The following is a 20,822-nucleotide window of genomic DNA, read 5'->3' as shown; positions in this document are numbered from 1 at the left end:
GAGTAAAATCAATTTGATTTATTTTCTTATTTGGTTTTTTCTTTGCATTAGCTAGAAATTTGTTTACAAATATATCTTTTTCTCTTTTTTGTTAGAAATTATAAATTTTGGCAAATTTGTTCGGGTAGACCCGACCCGGATCCGAGACTCGCCGGGTCCGGATCCGGAACACCGAATAAAAGACCCGTCGGGTAAACGGGTCGGATCCGGGTCCGGGTCCGGAATAATGAATTCCGGCCCGGACCCGGCCCGTTGACACCCCTAGGTGACCCCCTGGGAAATCCTCGTGTTGCACCCCTCCCTTTTTTGTTTCGAAATCCAAATTTCCCCTTCGTTCTTTATGCTGTAGTAATTTAGCTCCGTCGGAACGATTGCTTTATATTTTGCTTCTCATCGAAGCATGAAGGCGGATCTGAAGGCGCGAGACAAGTCAGGAACGGTACCGCTGGATCGAAGCCCGGATCGTCGGTCAAAGTTGTCGGCGCAAATGTATAAGCGCAAGCGTGAAGGATCAATTTCAGGATAATTGAGAGTTGCGCGACGAGGGAAAAAAAAATGGTGCAAATCAACAAGAAAAAAATGTAAAAGTAAATAAATAAAAGGATGAGGAGAAATTCTTGAATTGACGCTTAAAATGAATTCGGGTCCAGAAAAGCCACACTGCTTCACAGGACGGGGCAGTTTAAAAGAATAAAGCGAAAGAAACATGTCGGGTGCGATCATACCAGCACTAATGCACCGGATCCCATCAGAACTCCGAAGTTAAGCGTGCTTGGGCGAGAGTAGTACTAGGATGGGTGACCCCCTGGGAAGTCCTCGTGTTGCACCCCTCCCTTTTTTGTTTCGAAATTCAAATTTCCCCTTCGTTCTTTATGCTGTAGTCATTTAGCTCCGTCGGAACGATTGCTTTATATTTTGCTTCTCATCGAAGCATGAAGGCGGATCTGAAGGCGCGAGACAAGTCAGGAACGGTACGGCTGGATCGAAGCCCGGATCGTCGGTCAAAGTTTTCGGCGCAAATGTATAAGCGCAAGCGTGAAGGATCAATTTCAGGATAATTGAGAGTTGCGCGACGAGGGAAAAAAAATGGTGCAAATCAACAAGAAAAAAATGTAAAAGTAAATAAATAAGAGGATGAGAGGAAATTCATGAATTGACGCTTAGAATGAATTCGGGTCCAGAAAAGCCAAACTGCTTCACAGGACGTGGCAGTTTAAAAGAATAAAGCGAAAGGAACATGGCGGGTGCGATCATACCAGCACTAATGCACCGGATCCCATCAGAACTCCGAAGTTAAGCGTGCTTGGGCGACAGTAGTACTAGGATGGGTGACCCTAGGCCTGTCAACGGGTCGGGTCTAGACCCGGATCCGGATCGGATCCCTGAAATTTTTGCGGGTATGGGTAGGGATTTAATTCCGTTATCCGGATCCGGATCCGTTTTTTCAAACAAAAAAACGGGTCGGATACGGAATATAGTATTCCGACCCGTATTAGACCCGGATCCGGATATAAATGATTTAATAATTTATAAAAAATATATATTATCAATATAATTTGATTAGGATGATGTATTTGAGTAAAATCAATTTGATTTATTTTCTTATTTGGTTTTTTCTTTGCATTAGCTAGAAATTTGTTTACAAATATATCTTTTTCTCTTTTTTGTTAGAAATTATAAATTTTGGCAAATTTGTTCGGGTAGACCCGACCCGGATCCGAGACTCGCCGGGTCCGGATCCGGAACACCGAATAAAAGACCCGTCGGGTAAACGGGTCGGATCCGGGTCCGGGTCCGGAATAATGAATTCCGGCCCGGACCCGGCCCGTTGACACCCCTAGGTGACCCCCTGGGAAATCCTCGTGTTGCACCCCTCCCTTTTTTGTTTCGAAATCCAAATTTCCCCTTCGTTCTTTATGCTGTAGTAATTTAGCTCCGTCGGAACGATTGCTTTATATTTTGCTTCTCATCGAAGCATGAAGGCGGATCTGAAGGCGCGAGACAAGTCAGGAACGGTACCGCTGGATCGAAGCCCGGATCGTCGGTCAAAGTTGTCGGCGCAAATGTATAAGCGCAAGCGTGAAGGATCAATTTCAGGATAATTGAGAGTTGCGCGACGAGGGAAAAAAAAATGGTGCAAATCAACAAGAAAAAAATGTAAAAGTAAATAAATAAAAGGATGAGGAGAAATTCTTGAATTGACGCTTAAAATGAATTCGGGTCCAGAAAAGCCACACTGCTTCACAGGACGGGGCAGTTTAAAAGAATAAAGCGAAAGAAACATGTCGGGTGCGATCATACCAGCACTAATGCACCGGATCCCATCAGAACTCCGAAGTTAAGCGTGCTTGGGCGAGAGTAGTACTAGGATGGGTGACCCCCTGGGAAGTCCTCGTGTTGCACCCCTCCCTTTTTTGTTTCGAAATTCAAATTTCCCCTTCGTTCTTTATGCTGTAGTCATTTAGCTCCGTCGGAACGATTGCTTTATATTTTGCTTCTCATCGAAGCATGAAGGCGGATCTGAAGGCGCGAGACAAGTCAGGAACGGTACGGCTGGATCGAAGCCCGGATCGTCGGTCAAAGTTTTCGGCGCAAATGTATAAGCGCAAGCGTGAAGGATCAATTTCAGGATAATTGAGAGTTGCGCGACGAGGGAAAAAAAATGGTGCAAATCAACAAGAAAAAAATGTAAAAGTAAATAAATAAGAGGATGAGAGGAAATTCATGAATTGACGCTTAGAATGAATTCGGGTCCAGAAAAGCCAAACTGCTTCACAGGACGTGACAGTTTAAAAGAATAAAGCGAAAGGAACATGGCGGGTGCGATCATACCAGCACTAATGCACCGGATCCCATCAGAACTTCGAAGTTAAGCGTGCTTGGGCGACAGTAGTACTAGGATGGGTGACCCTAGGCCGGTCAACGGGTCGGGTCTACACCCGGATCCGGATCGGATCCCTGAAATTTTTGCGGGTATGGGTAGGGATTTAATTCCGTTATCCGGATCCGGATCCGTTTTTTCAAACAAAAAAACGGGTCGGATACGGAATATAGTATTCCGACCCGTATTAGACCCGGATCCGGATATAAATGATTTAATAATTTATAAAAAATATATATTATCAATATAATTTGATTAGGATGATGTATTTGAGTAAAATCAATTTGATTTATTTTCTTATTTGGTTTTTTCTTTGCATTAGCTAGAAATTTGTTTACAAATATATCTTTTTCTCTTTTTTGTTAGAAATTATAAATTTTGGCAAATTTGTTCGGGTAGACCCGACCCGGATCCGAGACTCGGCGGGTCCGGATCCGGAACACCGAATAAAAGACCCATCGGGTAAACGGGTCGGATCCGGGTCCGGGTCCGGAATAATGAATTCCGGCCCGGACCCGGCCCGTTGACACCCCTAGGTGACCCCCTGGGAAATCCTCGTGTTGCACCCCTCCCTTTTTTGTTTCGAAATCCAAATTTCCCCTTCGTTCTTTATGCTGTAGTAATTTAGCTCCGTCGGAACGATTGCTTTATATTTTGCTTCTCATCGAAGCATGAAGGCGGATCTGAAGGCGCGAGACAAGTCAGGAACGGTACGGCTGGATCGAAGCCCGGATCGTCGGTCAAAGTTGTCGGCGCAAATGTATAAGCGCAAGCGTGAAGGATCAATTTCAGGATAATTGAGAGTTGCGCGACGAGGGAAAAAAAATGGTGCAAATCAACAAGAAAAAAATGTAAAAGTAAATAAATAAAAGGATGAGAGGAAATTCATGAATTGACGCTTAGAATGAATTCGGGTCCAGAAAAGCCAAACTGCTTCACAGGACGTGGCAGTTTAAAAGAATAAAGCGAAAGGAACATGGCGGGTGCGATCATACCAGCACTAATGCACCGGATCCCATCAGAACTCCGAAGTTAAGCGTGCTTGGGCGACAGTAGTACTAGGATGGGTGACCCTAGGCCGGTCAACGGGTCGGGTCTACACCCGGATCCGGATCGGATCCCTGGAATTTTTGCGGGTATGGGTAGGGATTTAATTCCGTTATCCGGATCCGATCCGTTTTTTCAAACAAAAAAACGGGTCGGATACGGAATATAGTATTCCGACCCGTATTAGACCCGGATCCGGATATAAATGATTTAATAATTTATAAAAAATATATATTATCAATATAATTTGATTAGGATGATGTATTTGAGTAAAATCAATTTGATTTATTTTCTTATTTGGTTTTTTCTTTGCATTAGCTAGAAATTTGTTTACAAATATATCTTTTTCTCTTTTTTGTTAGAAATTATAAATTTTGGCAAATTTGTTCGGGTAGACCCGACCCGGATCCGAGACTCGCCGGGTCCGGATCCGGAACACCGAATAAAAGACCCGTCGGGTAAACGGGTCGGATCCGGGTCCGGGTCCGGAATAATGAATTCCGGCCCGGACCCGGCCCGTTGACACCCCTAGGTGACCCCCTGGGAAATCCTCGTGTTGCACCCCTCCCTTTTTTGTTTCGAAATCCAAATTTCCCCTTCGTTCTTTATGCTGTAGTAATTTAGCTCCGTCGGAACGATTGCTTTATATTTTGCTTCTCATCGAAGCATGAAGGCGGATCTGAAGGCGCGAGACAAGTCAGGAACGGTACCGCTGGATCGAAGCCCGGATCGTCGGTCAAAGTTGTCGGCGCAAATGTATAAGCGCAAGCGTGAAGGATCAATTTCAGGATAATTGAGAGTTGCGCGACGAGGGAAAAAAAAATGGTGCAAATCAACAAGAAAAAAATGTAAAAGTAAATAAATAAAAGGATGAGGAGAAATTCTTGAATTGACGCTTAAAATGAATTCGGGTCCAGAAAAGCCACACTGCTTCACAGGACGGGGCAGTTTAAAAGAATAAAGCGAAAGAAACATGTCGGGTGCGATCATACCAGCACTAATGCACCGGATCCCATCAGAACTCCGAAGTTAAGCGTGCTTGGGCGAGAGTAGTACTAGGATGGGTGACCCCCTGGGAAGTCCTCGTGTTGCACCCCTCCCTTTTTTGTTTCGAAATTCAAATTTCCCCTTCGTTCTTTATGCTGTAGTCATTTAGCTCCGTCGGAACGATTGCTTTATATTTTGCTTCTCATCGAAGCATGAAGGCGGATCTGAAGGCGCGAGACAAGTCAGGAACGGTACGGCTGGATCGAAGCCCGGATCGTCGGTCAAAGTTTTCGGCGCAAATGTATAAGCGCAAGCGTGAAGGATCAATTTCAGGATAATTGAGAGTTGCGCGACGAGGGAAAAAAAATGGTGCAAATCAACAAGAAAAAAATGTAAAAGTAAATAAATAAGAGGATGAGAGGAAATTCATGAATTGACGCTTAGAATGAATTCGGGTCCAGAAAAGCCAAACTGCTTCACAGGACGTGACAGTTTAAAAGAATAAAGCGAAAGGAACATGGCGGGTGCGATCATACCAGCACTAATGCACCGGATCCCATCAGAACTTCGAAGTTAAGCGTGCTTGGGCGACAGTAGTACTAGGATGGGTGACCCTAGGCCGGTCAACGGGTCGGGTCTACACCCGGATCCGGATCGGATCCCTGAAATTTTTGCGGGTATGGGTAGGGATTTAATTCCGTTATCCGGATCCGGATCCGTTTTTTCAAACAAAAAAACGGGTCGGATACGGAATATAGTATTCCGACCCGTATTAGACCCGGATCCGGATATAAATGATTTAATAATTTATAAAAAATATATATTATCAATATAATTTGATTAGGATGATGTATTTGAGTAAAATCAATTTGATTTATTTTCTTATTTGGTTTTTTCTTTGCATTAGCTAGAAATTTGTTTACAAATATATCTTTTTCTCTTTTTTGTTAGAAATTATAAATTTTGGCAAATTTGTTCGGGTAGACCCGACCCGGATCCGAGACTCGGCGGGTCCGGATCCGGAACACCGAATAAAAGACCCATCGGGTAAACGGGTCGGATCCGGGTCCGGGTCCGGAATAATGAATTCCGGCCCGGACCCGGCCCGTTGACACCCCTAGGTGACCCCCTGGGAAATCCTCGTGTTGCACCCCTCCCTTTTTTGTTTCGAAATCCAAATTTCCCCTTCGTTCTTTATGCTGTAGTAATTTAGCTCCGTCGGAACGATTGCTTTATATTTTGCTTCTCATCGAAGCATGAAGGCGGATCTGAAGGCGCGAGACAAGTCAGGAACGGTACGGCTGGATCGAAGCCCGGATCGTCGATCAAAGTTGTCGGCGCAAATGTATAAGCGCAAGCGTGAAGGATCAATTTCAGGATAATTGAGAGTTGCGCGACGAGGGAAAAAAAAATGGTGCAAATCAACAAGAAAAAAATGTAAAAGTAAATAAATAAAAGGATGAGGGGAAATTCTTGAATTGACGCTTAAAATGAATTCGGGTCCAGAAAAGCCACACTGCTTCACAGGACGGGGCAGTTTAAAAGAATAAAGCGAAAGGAACATGGCGGGTGCGATCATACCAGCACTAATGCACCGGATCCCATCAGAACTCCGAAGTTAAGCGTGCTTGGGCGAGAGTAGTACTAGGATGGGTGACCCCCTGGGAAGTCCTCGTGTTGCACCCCTCCCTTTTTTGTTTCGAAATCCAAATTTCCCCTTCGTTCTTTATGCTGTAGTAATTTAGCTCCGTCGGAACGATTGCTTTATATTTTGCTTCTCATCGAAGCATGAAGGCGGATCTGAAGGCGCGAGACAAGTCAGGAACGGTACGGCTGGATCGAAGCCCGGATCGTCGGTCAAAGTTGTCGGCGCAAATGTATAAGCGCAAGCGTGAAGGATCAATTTCAGGATAATTGAGAGTTGTGCGACGAGTGAAAAAAAAGGTGCAAAGCAACAAGAAAAAAATATAAAAGTAAATAAATAAAAGGATGAGAGGAAATTCATGAATTGACGCTTAGAATGAATTCGGGTCCAGAAAAGCCAAACTGCTTCACAGGACGTGGCAGTTTAAAAGAATAAAGCGAAAGGAACATGGCGGGTGCGATCATACCAGCACTAATGCACCGGATCCCATCAGAACTCCGAAGTTAAGCGTGCTTGGGCGACAGTAGTACTAGGATGGGTGACCCTAGGCCTGTCAACGGGTCGGGTCTAGACCCGGATCCGGATCGGATCCCTGAAATTTTTGCGGGTATGGGTAGGGATTTAATTCCGTTATCCGTATCCGGATCCGTTTTTTCAAACAAAAAAACGGGTCGGATACGGAATATAGTATTCCGACCCGTATTAGACCCGGATCCGGATATAAATGATTTAATAATTTATAAAAAATATATATTATCAATATAATTTGATTAGGATGATGTATTTGAGTAAAATCAATTTGATTTATTTTCTTATTTGGTTTTTTCTTTGCATTAGCTAGAAATTTGTTTACAAATATATCTTTTTCTCTTTTTTGTTAGAAATTATAAATTTTGGCAAATTTGTTCGGGTAGACCCGACCCGGATCCGAGACTCGCCGGGTCCGGATCCGGAACACAGAATAAAAGACCGTCGGGTAAACGGGTCGGATCCGGGTCCGGGTCCGGAATAATGAATTCCGGCCCGGACCCGGCCCGTTGACACCCCTAGGTGACCCCCTGGGAAATCCTCGTGTTGCACCCCTCCCTTTTTTGTTTCGAAATCCAAATTTCCCCTTCGTTCTTTATGCTGTAGTAATTTAGCTCCGTCGGAACGATTGCTTTATATTTTGCTTCTCATCGAAGCATGAAGGCGGATCTGAAGGCGCGAGACAAGTCAGGAACGGTACGGCTGGATCGAAGCCCGGATCGTCGGTCAAAGTTGTCGGCGCAAATGTATAAGCGCAAGCGTGAAGGATCAATTTCAGGATAATTGAGAGTTGCGCGACGAGGGAAAAAAAAATGGTGCAAATCAACAAGAAAAAAATGTAAAAGTAAATAAATAAAAGGATGAAGGGAAATTCTTGAATTGACGCTTAAAATGAATTCGGGTCCAGAAAAGCCACACTGCTTCACAGGACGGGGCAGTTTAAAAGAATAAAGCGAAAGGAACATGGCGGGTGCGATCATACCAGCACTAATGCACCGGATCCCATCAGAACTCCGAAGTTAAGCATGCTTGGGCGAGAGTAGTACTAGGATGGGTGACCCCTTGGGAAGTTCTCGTGTTGCACCCCTCCCTTTTTTGTTTCGAAATCCAAATTTCCCCTTCGTTCTTTATGCTGTAGTAATTTAGCTCCGTCGGGACGATTGCTTTATATTTTGCTTCTTATCGAAGCATGAAGGCGGATCTGAAGGCGCGAGACAAGTCAGGAACGGTACGGCTGGATCGAAGCCCGGATCGTCGGTCAAAGTTGTCGGCGCAAATGTATAAGCGCAAGCGTGAAGGATCAATTTCAGGATAATTGAGAGTTGTGCGACGAGTGAAAAAAAAGGTGCAAAGCAACAAGAAAAAAATATAAAAGTAAATAAATAAAAGGATGAGAGGAAATTCATGAATTGACGCTTAGAATGAATTCGGGTCCAGAAAAGCCAAACTGCTTCACAGGACGTGGCAGTTTAAAAGAATAAAGCGAAAGGAACATGGCGGGTGCGATCATACCAGCACTAATGCACCGGATCCCATCAGAACTCCGAAGTTAAGCGTGCTTGGGCGACAGTAGTACTAGGATGGGTGACCCTAGGCCTGTCAACGGGTCGGGTCTAGACCCGGATCCGGATCGGATCCCTGAAATTTTTGCGGGTATGGGTAGGGATTTAATTCCGTTATCCGGATCCGGATCCGTTTTTTCAAACAAAAAAACGGGTCGGATACGGAATATAGTATTCCGACCCGTATTAGACCCGGATCCGGATATAAATGATTTAATAATTTATAAAAAATATATATTATCAATATAATTTGATTAGGATGATGTATTTGAGTAAAATCAATTTGATTTATTTTCTTATTTGGTTTTTTCTTTGCATTAGCTAGAAATTTGTTTACAAATATATCTTTTTCTCTTTTTTGTTAGAAATTATAAATTTTGGCAAATTTGTTCGGGTAGACCCGACCCGGATCCGAGACTCGCCGGGTCCGGATCCGGAACACCGAATAAAAGACCCGTCGGGTAAACGGGTCGGATCCGGGTCCGGGTCCGGAATAATGAATTCCGGCCCGGACCCGGCCCGTTGACACCCCTAGGTGACCCCCTGGGAAATCCTCGTGTTGCACCCCTCCCTTTTTTGTTTCGAAATCCAAATTTCCCCTTCGTTCTTTATGCTGTAGTAATTTAGCTCCGTCGGAACGATTGCTTTATATTTTGCTTCTCATCGAAGCATGAAGGCGGATCTGAAGGCGCGAGACAAGTCAGGAACGGTACCGCTGGATCGAAGCCCGGATCGTCGGTCAAAGTTGTCGGCGCAAATGTATAAGCGCAAGCGTGAAGGATCAATTTCAGGATAATTGAGAGTTGCGCGACGAGGGAAAAAAAAATGGTGCAAATCAACAAGAAAAAAATGTAAAAGTAAATAAATAAAAGGATGAGGAGAAATTCTTGAATTGACGCTTAAAATGAATTCGGGTCCAGAAAAGCCACACTGCTTCACAGGACGGGGCAGTTTAAAAGAATAAAGCGAAAGAAACATGTCGGGTGCGATCATACCAGCACTAATGCACCGGATCCCATCAGAACTCCGAAGTTAAGCGTGCTTGGGCGAGAGTAGTACTAGGATGGGTGACCCCCTGGGAAGTCCTCGTGTTGCACCCCTCCCTTTTTTGTTTCGAAATTCAAATTTCCCCTTCGTTCTTTATGCTGTAGTCATTTAGCTCCGTCGGAACGATTGCTTTATATTTTGCTTCTCATCGAAGCATGAAGGCGGATCTGAAGGCGCGAGACAAGTCAGGAACGGTACGGCTGGATCGAAGCCCGGATCGTCGGTCAAAGTTTTCGGCGCAAATGTATAAGCGCAAGCGTGAAGGATCAATTTCAGGATAATTGAGAGTTGCGCGACGAGGGAAAAAAAATGGTGCAAATCAACAAGAAAAAAATGTAAAAGTAAATAAATAAGAGGATGAGAGGAAATTCATGAATTGACGCTTAGAATGAATTCGGGTCCAGAAAAGCCAAACTGCTTCACAGGACGTGACAGTTTAAAAGAATAAAGCGAAAGGAACATGGCGGGTGCGATCATACCAGCACTAATGCACCGGATCCCATCAGAACTTCGAAGTTAAGCGTGCTTGGGCGACAGTAGTACTAGGATGGGTGACCCTAGGCCGGTCAACGGGTCGGGTCTACACCCGGATCCGGATCGGATCCCTGAAATTTTTGCGGGTATGGGTAGGGATTTAATTCCGTTATCCGGATCCGGATCCGTTTTTTCAAACAAAAAAACGGGTCGGATACGGAATATAGTATTCCGACCCGTATTAGACCCGGATCCGGATATAAATGATTTAATAATTTATAAAAAATATATATTATCAATATAATTTGATTAGGATGATGTATTTGAGTAAAATCAATTTGATTTATTTTCTTATTTGGTTTTTTCTTTGCATTAGCTAGAAATTTGTTTACAAATATATCTTTTTCTCTTTTTTGTTAGAAATTATAAATTTTGGCAAATTTGTTCGGGTAGACCCGACCCGGATCCGAGACTCGGCGGGTCCGGATCCGGAACACCGAATAAAAGACCCATCGGGTAAACGGGTCGGATCCGGGTCCGGGTCCGGAATAATGAATTCCGGCCCGGACCCGGCCCGTTGACACCCCTAGGTGACCCCCTGGGAAATCCTCGTGTTGCACCCCTCCCTTTTTTGTTTCGAAATCCAAATTTCCCCTTCGTTCTTTATGCTGTAGTAATTTAGCTCCGTCGGAACGATTGCTTTATATTTTGCTTCTCATCGAAGCATGAAGGCGGATCTGAAGGCGCGAGACAAGTCAGGAACGGTACGGCTGGATCGAAGCCCGGATCGTCGATCAAAGTTGTCGGCGCAAATGTATAAGCGCAAGCGTGAAGGATCAATTTCAGGATAATTGAGAGTTGCGCGACGAGGGAAAAAAAAATGGTGCAAATCAACAAGAAAAAAATGTAAAAGTAAATAAATAAAAGGATGAGGGGAAATTCTTGAATTGACGCTTAAAATGAATTCGGGTCCAGAAAAGCCACACTGCTTCACAGGACGGGGCAGTTTAAAAGAATAAAGCGAAAGGAACATGGCGGGTGCGATCATACCAGCACTAATGCACCGGATCCCATCAGAACTCCGAAGTTAAGCGTGCTTGGGCGAGAGTAGTACTAGGATGGGTGACCCCCTGGGAAGTCCTCGTGTTGCACCCCTCCCTTTTTTGTTTCGAAATCCAAATTTCCCCTTCGTTCTTTATGCTGTAGTAATTTAGCTCCGTCGGAACGATTGCTTTATATTTTGCTTCTCATCGAAGCATGAAGGCGGATCTGAAGGCGCGAGACAAGTCAGGAACGGTACGGCTGGATCGAAGCCCGGATCGTCGGTCAAAGTTGTCGGCGCAAATGTATAAGCGCAAGCGTGAAGGATCAATTTCAGGATAATTGAGAGTTGTGCGACGAGTGAAAAAAAAGGTGCAAAGCAACAAGAAAAAAATATAAAAGTAAATAAATAAAAGGATGAGAGGAAATTCATGAATTGACGCTTAGAATGAATTCGGGTCCAGAAAAGCCAAACTGCTTCACAGGACGTGGCAGTTTAAAAGAATAAAGCGAAAGGAACATGGCGGGTGCGATCATACCAGCACTAATGCACCGGATCCCATCAGAACTCCGAAGTTAAGCGTGCTTGGGCGACAGTAGTACTAGGATGGGTGACCCTAGGCCTGTCAACGGGTCGGGTCTAGACCCGGATCCGGATCGGATCCCTGAAATTTTTGCGGGTATGGGTAGGGATTTAATTCCGTTATCCGTATCCGGATCCGTTTTTTCAAACAAAAAAACGGGTCGGATACGGAATATAGTATTCCGACCCGTATTAGACCCGGATCCGGATATAAATGATTTAATAATTTATAAAAAATATATATTATCAATATAATTTGATTAGGATGATGTATTTGAGTAAAATCAATTTGATTTATTTTCTTATTTGGTTTTTTCTTTGCATTAGCTAGAAATTTGTTTACAAATATATCTTTTTCTCTTTTTTGTTAGAAATTATAAATTTTGGCAAATTTGTTCGGGTAGACCCGACCCGGATCCGAGACTCGCCGGGTCCGGATCCGGAACACAGAATAAAAGACCGTCGGGTAAACGGGTCGGATCCGGGTCCGGGTCCGGAATAATGAATTCCGGCCCGGACCCGGCCCGTTGACACCCCTAGGTGACCCCCTGGGAAATCCTCGTGTTGCACCCCTCCCTTTTTTGTTTCGAAATCCAAATTTCCCCTTCGTTCTTTATGCTGTAGTAATTTAGCTCCGTCGGAACGATTGCTTTATATTTTGCTTCTCATCGAAGCATGAAGGCGGATCTGAAGGCGCGAGACAAGTCAGGAACGGTACGGCTGGATCGAAGCCCGGATCGTCGGTCAAAGTTGTCGGCGCAAATGTATAAGCGCAAGCGTGAAGGATCAATTTCAGGATAATTGAGAGTTGCGCGACGAGGGAAAAAAAATGGTGCAAATCAACAAGAAAAAAATGTAAAAGTAAATAAATAAAAGGATGAGAGGAAATTCATGAATTGACGCTTAGAATGAATTCGGGTCCAGAAAAGCCAAACTGCTTCACAGGACGTGGCAGTTTAAAAGAATAAAGCGAAAGGAACATGGCGGGTGCGATCATACCAGCACTAATGCACCGGATCCCATCAGAACTCCGAAGTTAAGCGTGCTTGGGCGACAGTAGTACTAGGATGGGTGACCCTAGGCCGGTCAACGGGTCGGGTCTACACCCGGATCCGGATCGGATCCCTGGAATTTTTGCGGGTATGGGTAGGGATTTAATTCCGTTATCCGGATCCGATCCGTTTTTTCAAACAAAAAAACGGGTCGGATACGGAATATAGTATTCCGACCCGTATTAGACCCGGATCCGGATATAAATGATTTAATAATTTATAAAAAATATATATTATCAATATAATTTGATTAGGATGATGTATTTGAGTAAAATCAATTTGATTTATTTTCTTATTTGGTTTTTTCTTTGCATTAGCTAGAAATTTGTTTACAAATATATCTTTTTCTCTTTTTTGTTAGAAATTATAAATTTTGGCAAATTTGTTCGGGTAGACCCGACCCGGATCCGAGACTCGCCGGGTCCGGATCCGGAACACCGAATAAAAGACCCGTCGGGTAAACGGGTCGGATCCGGGTCCGGGTCCGGAATAATGAATTCCGGCCCGGACCCGGCCCGTTGACACCCCTAGGTGACCCCCTGGGAAATCCTCGTGTTGCACCCCTCCCTTTTTTGTTTCGAAATCCAAATTTCCCCTTCGTTCTTTATGCTGTAGTAATTTAGCTCCGTCGGAACGATTGCTTTATATTTTGCTTCTCATCGAAGCATGAAGGCGGATCTGAAGGCGCGAGACAAGTCAGGAACGGTACCGCTGGATCGAAGCCCGGATCGTCGGTCAAAGTTGTCGGCGCAAATGTATAAGCGCAAGCGTGAAGGATCAATTTCAGGATAATTGAGAGTTGCGCGACGAGGGAAAAAAAAATGGTGCAAATCAACAAGAAAAAAATGTAAAAGTAAATAAATAAAAGGATGAGGAGAAATTCTTGAATTGACGCTTAAAATGAATTCGGGTCCAGAAAAGCCACACTGCTTCACAGGACGGGGCAGTTTAAAAGAATAAAGCGAAAGAAACATGTCGGGTGCGATCATACCAGCACTAATGCACCGGATCCCATCAGAACTCCGAAGTTAAGCGTGCTTGGGCGAGAGTAGTACTAGGATGGGTGACCCCCTGGGAAGTCCTCGTGTTGCACCCCTCCCTTTTTTGTTTCGAAATTCAAATTTCCCCTTCGTTCTTTATGCTGTAGTCATTTAGCTCCGTCGGAACGATTGCTTTATATTTTGCTTCTCATCGAAGCATGAAGGCGGATCTGAAGGCGCGAGACAAGTCAGGAACGGTACGGCTGGATCGAAGCCCGGATCGTCGGTCAAAGTTTTCGGCGCAAATGTATAAGCGCAAGCGTGAAGGATCAATTTCAGGATAATTGAGAGTTGCGCGACGAGGGAAAAAAAATGGTGCAAATCAACAAGAAAAAAATGTAAAAGTAAATAAATAAGAGGATGAGAGGAAATTCATGAATTGACGCTTAGAATGAATTCGGGTCCAGAAAAGCCAAACTGCTTCACAGGACGTGACAGTTTAAAAGAATAAAGCGAAAGGAACATGGCGGGTGCGATCATACCAGCACTAATGCACCGGATCCCATCAGAACTTCGAAGTTAAGCGTGCTTGGGCGACAGTAGTACTAGGATGGGTGACCCTAGGCCGGTCAACGGGTCGGGTCTACACCCGGATCCGGATCGGATCCCTGAAATTTTTGCGGGTATGGGTAGGGATTTAATTCCGTTATCCGGATCCGGATCCGTTTTTTCAAACAAAAAAACGGGTCGGATACGGAATATAGTATTCCGACCCGTATTAGACCCGGATCCGGATATAAATGATTTAATAATTTATAAAAAATATATATTATCAATATAATTTGATTAGGATGATGTATTTGAGTAAAATCAATTTGATTTATTTTCTTATTTGGTTTTTTCTTTGCATTAGCTAGAAATTTGTTTACAAATATATCTTTTTCTCTTTTTTGTTAGAAATTATAAATTTTGGCAAATTTGTTCGGGTAGACCCGACCCGGATCCGAGACTCGGCGGGTCCGGATCCGGAACACCGAATAAAAGACCCATCGGGTAAACGGGTCGGATCCGGGTCCGGGTCCGGAATAATGAATTCCGGCCCGGACCCGGCCCGTTGACACCCCTAGGTGACCCCCTGGGAAATCCTCGTGTTGCACCCCTCCCTTTTTTGTTTCGAAATCCAAATTTCCCCTTCGTTCTTTATGCTGTAGTAATTTAGCTCCGTCGGAACGATTGCTTTATATTTTGCTTCTCATCGAAGCATGAAGGCGGATCTGAAGGCGCGAGACAAGTCAGGAACGGTACGGCTGGATCGAAGCCCGGATCGTCGGTCAAAGTTGTCGGCGCAAATGTATAAGCGCAAGCGTGAAGGATCAATTTCAGGATAATTGAGAGTTGCGCGACGAGGGAAAAAAAATGGTGCAAATCAACAAGAAAAAAATGTAAAAGTAAATAAATAAAAGGATGAGAGGAAATTCATGAATTGACGCTTAGAATGAATTCGGGTCCAGAAAAGCCAAACTGCTTCACAGGACGTGGCAGTTTAAAAGAATAAAGCGAAAGGAACATGGCGGGTGCGATCATACCAGCACTAATGCACCGGATCCCATCAGAACTCCGAAGTTAAGCGTGCTTGGGCGACAGTAGTACTAGGATGGGTGACCCTAGGCCGGTCAACGGGTCGGGTCTACACCCGGATCCGGATCGGATCCCTGGAATTTTTGCGGGTATGGGTAGGGATTTAATTCCGTTATCCGGATCCGATCCGTTTTTTCAAACAAAAAAACGGGTCGGATACGGAATATAGTATTCCGACCCGTATTAGACCCGGATCCGGATATAAATGATTTAATAATTTATAAAAAATATATATTATCAATATAATTTGATTAGGATGATGTATTTGAGTAAAATCAATTTGATTTATTTTCTTATTTGGTTTTTTCTTTGCATTAGCTAGAAATTTGTTTACAAATATATCTTTTTCTTTTTTTTGTTAGAAATTATAAATTTTGGCAAATTTGTTCGGGTAGACCCGACCCGGATCCGAGACTCGCCGGGTCCGGATCCGGAACACCGAATAAAAGACCCGTCGGGTAAACGGGTCGGATCCGGGTCCGGGTCCGGAATAATGAATTCCGGCCCGGACCCGGCCCGTTGACACCCCTAGGTGACCCCCTGGGAAATCCTCGTGTTGCACCCCTCCCTTTTTTGTTTCGAAATCCAAATTTCCCCTTCGTTCTTTATGCTGTAGTAATTTAGCTCCGTCGGAACGATTGCTTTATATTTTGCTTCTCATCGAAGCATGAAGGCGGATCTGAAGGCGCGAGACAAGTCAGGAACGGTACCGCTGGATCGAAGCCCGGATCGTCGGTCAAAGTTGTCGGCGCAAATGTATAAGCGCAAGCGTGAAGGATCAATTTCAGGATAATTGAGAGTTGCGCGACGAGGGAAAAAAAAATGGTGCAAATCAACAAGAAAAAAATGTAAAAGTAAATAAATAAAAGGATGAGGAGAAATTCTTGAATTGACGCTTAAAATGAATTCGGGTCCAGAAAAGCCACACTGCTTCACAGGACGGGGCAGTTTAAAAGAATAAAGCGAAAGAAACATGTCGGGTGCGATCATACCAGCACTAATGCACCGGATCCCATCAGAACTCCGAAGTTAAGCGTGCTTGGGCGAGAGTAGTACTAGGATGGGTGACCCCCTGGGAAGTCCTCGTGTTGCACCCCTCCCTTTTTTGTTTCGAAATTCAAATTTCCCCTTCGTTCTTTATGCTGTAGTCATTTAGCTCCGTCGGAACGATTGCTTTATATTTTGCTTCTCATCGAAGCATGAAGGCGGATCTGAAGGCGCGAGACAAGTCAGGAACGGTACGGCTGGATCGAAGCCCGGATCGTCGGTCAAAGTTTTCGGCGCAAATGTATAAGCGCAAGCGTGAAGGATCAATTTCAGGATAATTGAGAGTTGCGCGACGAGGGAAAAAAAATGGTGCAAATCAACAAGAAAAAAATGTAAAAGTAAATAAATAAGAGGATGAGAGGAAATTCATGAATTGACGCTTAGAATGAATTCGGGTCCAGAAAAGCCAAACTGCTTCACAGGACGTGACAGTTTAAAAGAATAAAGCGAAAGGAACATGGCGGGTGCGATCATACCAGCACTAATGCACCGGATCCCATCAGAACTTCGAAGTTAAGCGTGCTTGGGCGACAGTAGTACTAGGATGGGTGACCCTAGGCCGGTCAACGGGTCGGGTCTACACCCGGATCCGGATCGGATCCCTGAAATTTTTGCGGGTATGGGTAGGGATTTAATTCCGTTATCCGGATCCGGATCCGTTTTTTCAAACAAAAAAACGGGTCGGATACGGAATATAGTATTCCGACCCGTATTAGACCCGGATCCGGATATAAATGATTTAATAATTTATAAAAAATATATATTATCAATATAATTTGATTAGGATGATGTATTTGAGTAAAATCAATTTGATTTATTTTCTTATTTGGTTTTTTCTTTGCATTAGCTAGAAATTTGTTTACAAATATATCTTTTTCTCTTTTTTGTTAGAAATTATAAATTTTGGCAAATTTGTTCGGGTAGACCCGACCCGGATCCGAGACTCGGCGGGTCCGGATCCGGAACACCGAATAAAAGACCCATCGGGTAAACGGGTCGGATCCGGGTCCGGGTCCGGAATAATGAATTCCGGCCCGGACCCGGCCCGTTGACACCCCTAGGTGACCCCCTGGGAAATCCTCGTGTTGCACCCCTCCCTTTTTTGTTTCGAAATCCAAATTTCCCCTTCGTTCTTTATGCTGTAGTAATTTAGCTCCGTCGGAACGATTGCTTTATATTTTGCTTCTCATCGAAGCATGAAGGCGGATCTGAAGGCGCGAGACAAGTCAGGAACGGTACGGCTGGATCGAAGCCCGGATCGTCGGTCAAAGTTGTCGGCGCAAATGTATAAGCGCAAGCGTGAAGGATCAATTTCAGGATAATTGAGAGTTGCGCGACGAGGGAAAAAAAATGGTGCAAATCAACAAGAAAAAAATGTAAAAGTAAATAAATAAAAGGATGAGAGGAAATTCATGAATTGACGCTTAGAATGAATTCGGGTCCAGAAAAGCCAAACTGCTTCACAGGACGTGGCAGTTTAAAAGAATAAAGCGAAAGGAACATGGCGGGTGCGATCATACCAGCACTAATGCACCGGATCCCATCAGAACTCCGAAGTTAAGCGTGCTTGGGCGACAGTAGTACTAGGATGGGTGACCCTAGGCCGGTCAACGGGTCGGGTCTACACCCGGATCCGGATCGGATCCCTGGAATTTTTGCGGGTATGGGTAGGGATTTAATTCCGTTATCCGGATCCGATCCGTTTTTTCAAACAAAAAAACGGGTCGGATACGGAATATAGTATTCCGACCCGTATTAGACCCGGATCCGGATATAAATGATTTAATAATTTATAAAAAATATATATTATCAATATAATTTGATTAGGATGATGTATTTGAGTAAAATCAATTTGATTTATTTTCTTATTTGGTTTTTTCTTTGCATTAGCTAGAAATTTGTTTACAAATATATCTTTTTCTCTTTTTTGTTAGAAATTATAAATTTTGGCAAATTTGTTCGGGTAGACCCGACCCGGATCCGAGACTCGCCGGGTCCGGATCCGAAACACCGAATAAAAGACCCGTCGGGTAAACGGGTCGGATCCGGGTCCGGGTCCGGAATAATGAATTCCGGCCCGGACCCGGCCCGTTGACACCCCTAGGTGACCCCCTGGGAAATCCTCGTGTTGCACCCCTCCCTTTTTTGTTTCGAAATCCAAATTTCCCCTTCGTTCTTTATGCTGTAGTAATTTAGCTCCGTCGGAACGATTGCTTTATATTTTGCTTCTCATCGAAGCATGAAGGCGGATCTGAAGGCGCGAGACAAGTCAGGAACGGTACGGCTGGATCGAAGCCCGGATCGTCGGTCAAAGTTGTCGGCGCAAATGTATAAGCGCAAGCGTGAAGGATCAATTTCAGGATAATTGAGAGTTGCGCGACGAGGGAAAAAAAAATGGTGCAAATCAACAAGAAAAAAATGTAAAAGTAAATAAATAAAAGGATGAAGGGAAATTCTTGAATTGACGCTTAAAATGAATTCGGGTCCAGAAAAGCCACACTGCTTCACAGGACGGGGCAGTTTAAAAGAATAAAGCGAAAGGAACATGGCGGGTGCGATCATACCAGCACTAATGCACCGGATCCCATCAGAACTCCGAAGTTAAGCATGCTTGGGCGAGAGTAGTACTAGGATGGGTGACCCCTTGGGAAGTTCTCGTGTTGCACCCCTCCCTTTTTTGTTTCGAAATCCAAATTTCCCCTTCGTTCTTTATGCTGTAGTAATTTAGCTCCGTCGGAACGATTGCTTTATATTTTGCTTCTCATCGAAGCATGAAGGCGGATCTGAAGGCGCGAGACAAGTCAGGAACGGTACGGCTGGATCGAAGCCCGGATCGTCGGTCAAAGTTGTCGGCGCAAATGTATAAGCGCAAGCGTGAAGGATCAATTTCAGGATAATTGAGAGTTGTGCGACGAGTGAAAAAAAAGGTGCAAAGCAACAAGAAAAAAATATAAAAGTAAATAAATAAAAGGATGAGAGGAAATTCATGAATTGACGCTTAGAATGAATTCGGGTCCAGAAAAGCCAAACTGCTTCACAGGACGTGGCAGTTTAAAAGAATAAAGCGAAAGGAACATGGCGGGTGCGATCATACCAGCACTAATGCACCGGATCCCATCAGAACTCCGAAGTTAAGCGTGCTTGGGCGACAGTAGTACTAGGATGGGTGACCCTAGGCCTGTCAACGGGTCGGGTCTAGACCCGGATCCGGATCGGATCCCTGAAATTTTTGCGGGTATGGGTAGGGATTTAATTCCGTTATCCGGATCCGGATCCGTTTTTTCAAACAAAAAAACGGGTCGGATACGGAATATAGTATTCCGACCCGTATTAGACCCGGATCCGGATATAAATGATTTAATAATTTATAAAAAATATATATTATCAATATAATTTGATTAGGATGATGTATTTGAGTAAAATCAATTTGATTTATTTTCTTATTTGGTTTTTTCTTTGCATTAGCTAGAAATTTGTTTACAAATATATCTTTTTCTCTTTTTTGTTAGAAATTATAAATTTTGGCAAATTTGTTCGGGTAGACCCGACCCGGATCCGAGACTCGCCGGGTCCGGATCCGGAACACCGAATAAAAGACCCGTCGGGTAAACGGGTCGGATCCGGGTCCGGGTCCGGAATAATGAATTCCGGCCCGGACCCGGCCCGTTGACACCCCTAGGTGACCCCCTGGGAAATCCTCGTGTTGCACCCCTCCCTTTTTTGTTTCGAAATCCAAATTTCCCCTTCGTTCTTTATGCTGTAGTAATTTAGCTCCGTCGGAACGATTGCTTTATATTTTGCTTCTCATCGAAGCATGAAGGCGGATCTGAAGGCGCGAGACAAGTCAGGAACGGTACCGCTGGATCGAAGCCCGGATCGTCGGTCAAAGTTGTCGGCGCAAATGTATAAGCGCAAGCGTGAATGATCAATTTCAGGATAATTGAGAGTTGCGCGACGAGGGAAAAAAAAATGGTGCAAATCAACAAGAAAAAAATGTAAAAGTAAATAAATAAAAGGATGAGGAGAAATTCTTGAATTGACGCTTAAAATGAATTCGGGTCCAGAAAAGCCACACTGCTTCACAGGACGGGGCAGTTTAAAAGAATAAAGCGAAAGAAACATGTCGGGTGCGATCATACCAGCACTAATGCACCGGATCCCATCAGAACTCCGAAGTTAAGCGTGCTTGGGCGAGAGTAGTACTAGGATGGGTGACCCCCTGGGAAGTCCTCGTGTTGCACCCCTCCCTTTTTTGTTTCGAAATTCAAATTTCCCCTTCGTTCTTTATGCTGTAGTCATTTAGCTCCGTC

General features: G+C 44.2%; 11 non-coding genes and 14 pseudogenes across 11 annotated transcripts; all 25 read left to right on the top strand.

Annotated features, from left to right (window-relative positions):
* Positions 1-711: 711 nt before the first annotated feature.
* LOC140017125 (5S ribosomal RNA) lies at positions 712-830 on the top strand. The gene has a single exon (XR_011823439.1). It is a non-coding gene; the product is annotated as a 5S ribosomal RNA (ribosomal RNA).
* Positions 831-1,242: 412 nt separating this feature from the next.
* Positions 1,243-1,360, top strand: LOC140018909 (5S ribosomal RNA; annotated as a pseudogene).
* Positions 1,361-2,287: 927 nt separating this feature from the next.
* LOC140017124 (5S ribosomal RNA) lies at positions 2,288-2,406 on the top strand. The gene has a single exon (XR_011823438.1). It is a non-coding gene; the product is annotated as a 5S ribosomal RNA (ribosomal RNA).
* A 412-nt stretch (positions 2,407-2,818) lies between these two features.
* LOC140019723 (5S ribosomal RNA) lies at positions 2,819-2,936 on the top strand (annotated as a pseudogene).
* A 926-nt stretch (positions 2,937-3,862) lies between these two features.
* On the top strand, positions 3,863-3,980 carry LOC140018271 (5S ribosomal RNA; annotated as a pseudogene).
* Positions 3,981-4,906: 926 nt separating this feature from the next.
* LOC140017123 (5S ribosomal RNA) lies at positions 4,907-5,025 on the top strand. Its single transcript, XR_011823437.1, has one exon. It is a non-coding gene; the product is annotated as a 5S ribosomal RNA (ribosomal RNA).
* Positions 5,026-5,437: 412 nt separating this feature from the next.
* LOC140019722 (5S ribosomal RNA) lies at positions 5,438-5,555 on the top strand (annotated as a pseudogene).
* Positions 5,556-6,482: 927 nt separating this feature from the next.
* On the top strand, positions 6,483-6,601 carry LOC140017122 (5S ribosomal RNA). The gene has a single exon (XR_011823436.1). It is a non-coding gene; the product is annotated as a 5S ribosomal RNA (ribosomal RNA).
* Positions 6,602-7,012: 411 nt separating this feature from the next.
* Positions 7,013-7,130, top strand: LOC140018908 (5S ribosomal RNA; annotated as a pseudogene).
* Positions 7,131-8,056: 926 nt separating this feature from the next.
* LOC140017793 (5S ribosomal RNA) lies at positions 8,057-8,175 on the top strand. Its single transcript, XR_011824098.1, has one exon. It is a non-coding gene; the product is annotated as a 5S ribosomal RNA (ribosomal RNA).
* A 411-nt stretch (positions 8,176-8,586) lies between these two features.
* On the top strand, positions 8,587-8,704 carry LOC140018907 (5S ribosomal RNA; annotated as a pseudogene).
* Positions 8,705-9,631: 927 nt separating this feature from the next.
* On the top strand, positions 9,632-9,750 carry LOC140017121 (5S ribosomal RNA). The gene has a single exon (XR_011823435.1). It is a non-coding gene; the product is annotated as a 5S ribosomal RNA (ribosomal RNA).
* A 412-nt stretch (positions 9,751-10,162) lies between these two features.
* LOC140019721 (5S ribosomal RNA) lies at positions 10,163-10,280 on the top strand (annotated as a pseudogene).
* A 927-nt stretch (positions 10,281-11,207) lies between these two features.
* LOC140017120 (5S ribosomal RNA) lies at positions 11,208-11,326 on the top strand. Its single transcript, XR_011823434.1, has one exon. It is a non-coding gene; the product is annotated as a 5S ribosomal RNA (ribosomal RNA).
* Positions 11,327-11,737: 411 nt separating this feature from the next.
* On the top strand, positions 11,738-11,855 carry LOC140018905 (5S ribosomal RNA; annotated as a pseudogene).
* Positions 11,856-12,780: 925 nt separating this feature from the next.
* Positions 12,781-12,898, top strand: LOC140018270 (5S ribosomal RNA; annotated as a pseudogene).
* A 926-nt stretch (positions 12,899-13,824) lies between these two features.
* Positions 13,825-13,943, top strand: LOC140017119 (5S ribosomal RNA). The gene has a single exon (XR_011823433.1). It is a non-coding gene; the product is annotated as a 5S ribosomal RNA (ribosomal RNA).
* Positions 13,944-14,355: 412 nt separating this feature from the next.
* LOC140019720 (5S ribosomal RNA) lies at positions 14,356-14,473 on the top strand (annotated as a pseudogene).
* Positions 14,474-15,399: 926 nt separating this feature from the next.
* On the top strand, positions 15,400-15,517 carry LOC140018268 (5S ribosomal RNA; annotated as a pseudogene).
* A 926-nt stretch (positions 15,518-16,443) lies between these two features.
* Positions 16,444-16,562, top strand: LOC140017118 (5S ribosomal RNA). The gene has a single exon (XR_011823432.1). It is a non-coding gene; the product is annotated as a 5S ribosomal RNA (ribosomal RNA).
* Positions 16,563-16,974: 412 nt separating this feature from the next.
* LOC140019719 (5S ribosomal RNA) lies at positions 16,975-17,092 on the top strand (annotated as a pseudogene).
* Positions 17,093-18,018: 926 nt separating this feature from the next.
* Positions 18,019-18,136, top strand: LOC140018267 (5S ribosomal RNA; annotated as a pseudogene).
* Positions 18,137-19,062: 926 nt separating this feature from the next.
* On the top strand, positions 19,063-19,181 carry LOC140017792 (5S ribosomal RNA). The gene has a single exon (XR_011824097.1). It is a non-coding gene; the product is annotated as a 5S ribosomal RNA (ribosomal RNA).
* A 411-nt stretch (positions 19,182-19,592) lies between these two features.
* On the top strand, positions 19,593-19,710 carry LOC140018904 (5S ribosomal RNA; annotated as a pseudogene).
* A 927-nt stretch (positions 19,711-20,637) lies between these two features.
* Positions 20,638-20,756, top strand: LOC140017117 (5S ribosomal RNA). The gene has a single exon (XR_011823431.1). It is a non-coding gene; the product is annotated as a 5S ribosomal RNA (ribosomal RNA).
* The last annotated feature ends 66 nt before the right edge of the window (positions 20,757-20,822 follow it).

The sequence above is a fragment of the Coffea arabica genome, chromosome 11c (assembly GCF_036785885.1).
Source record: "Coffea arabica cultivar ET-39 chromosome 11c, Coffea Arabica ET-39 HiFi, whole genome shotgun sequence".
NCBI classification, from domain to species: Eukaryota; Viridiplantae; Streptophyta; class Magnoliopsida; order Gentianales; family Rubiaceae; genus Coffea; species Coffea arabica.
Note: the sequence above shows the minus strand (reverse complement) of the source record. Positions and strands in the feature narration are given on the sequence as shown.